The sequence below is a fragment of the Spinacia oleracea genome, chromosome 5 (genome assembly GCF_020520425.1).
Source record: "Spinacia oleracea cultivar Varoflay chromosome 5, BTI_SOV_V1, whole genome shotgun sequence".
In the NCBI taxonomy this organism is placed as follows: Eukaryota; Viridiplantae; Streptophyta; class Magnoliopsida; order Caryophyllales; family Amaranthaceae; genus Spinacia; species Spinacia oleracea.
The window spans coordinates 117,614,847-117,616,273 of NC_079491.1; the positions used below are offsets into that span (position 1 = coordinate 117,614,847).

The window sequence follows — 1,427 nt, forward strand, 5'->3', positions numbered from 1 at the left end:
GCATTCTTGTTTAGCTTTGTTTTCCTTTGCAATACTCACGTGTTCTTTGAGGTTGTATGCTTGATAGGGGTCGTGCACGTCAAAGGATTCTCCACCGTTTTGACCTTGAATTGGAGAGGACACTAAGGAGATTAAGGCGCGTTCGAACTCGCTCGTCAAGCCACAATCGATTTGCACCCTTGAGTGTAGGTGTGGAACAAGAAGAAAGCGAGCAAGCTTTTGAAACCATGGGTCTCCCGGTTAAGAATTTGGGAATACCAGGAGCATTTGAAGCAACATGCGGTATCCAAGCTCCCACAACTAATGCCAATAACTTTGAGATCAAGCCCACCTTGATCAACTTGGTTCAAAGCCATCCTTTTGTGGGAAGAGCAACGAGTCACCGCACGAGCACTTAAAACAGTTTGAACACTATTGTGATACAATCAAACACAATGGTGTGACCTTGGATTATGTGCGGTTGACGCAATTCCGCTTCTCTCTTCTTGGGCGAGCTAGTAATTGGCTTGATAAGGAGGTCAAGCCTAACTCACTTCGCACTTGGAATGAAGTGACAAGTGCGTTCTTGAGCAAGTTTTACTCGCATGGCAAGACGGCGAAGTATCGTCACAAAATCCAATCCTTTTGAGCAAAAGCGGGATGAGTCACTTTTTGAAGCTTGGGGCCGATTCAAGGAATACCAAAGGGAATTCGCTCACCATGGGATCTCTAAGTGGTTGCTACTCCAAGCCTTCTACTTGGGATTGAGCCCAACCTCCAAGACGAGTCTAGATGCGGGGGCAGGTGGTCCCATAGTGAACAAAACCGAAGATCAAATTGAAGAGATAATTGAGGATGTGGTCCAAAACTACCAAGCTTGGCACGTTGTTACAAGGAACTGTGATAGCAAGGGTAGGAGTGATGATGGTAAGGGGTCGGTATATGCTATGGAGCAAGCACGGATTATTGAGAAGCTTAGCTCGAGATTGGAAAAGCTAGAGAGCACTCCAAGCCAACCACCATCGCCATCTACAATTCCACCGCCTTCGGCTTCTCTTCTCACAAAGGGGAAAAGCAAGGTTAGTTCCTATGACACTATGCCTCCGGGAAACATCTTTTTGTGATAATTGTCAAGATTTTGGTCATTTTCCCAATGCTTGTCCTTTGGTGCATAATGTGTCTTATGTGGATTATGGCCCTTCTTGTGAAGGTGATTTTGATATGGAATATGCCCATGCTTTGAATGAGAGGTCTAGATATGATAATCCCAATAGTCAAAACTTTGCTAGGCAAGCACCTAGAGGGCCCCCTATGCATGGATCCTACCAAGGCTTCGGCCAAGGAGGTGGGTATGATGGTCAAGGCCGAGGTGGCTATAGGGCGCAAGGCTATCAAGGCCAAGCACCCTATGGTCAATCTCATGGTGTTGGCAATCAAGCCCAATACCA

At 46.4% G+C, this 1,427-nt stretch overlaps 1 non-coding gene across 1 annotated transcript; it reads right to left on the bottom strand.

Moving 5' to 3' along the window:
• Positions 1-602: 602 nt before the first annotated feature.
• Positions 603-706, bottom strand: LOC130462256 (small nucleolar RNA R71). The gene has a single exon (XR_008922356.1). It is a non-coding gene; the product is annotated as a small nucleolar RNA R71 (small nucleolar RNA).
• Between the last annotated feature and the right edge of the window lie 721 nt (positions 707-1,427).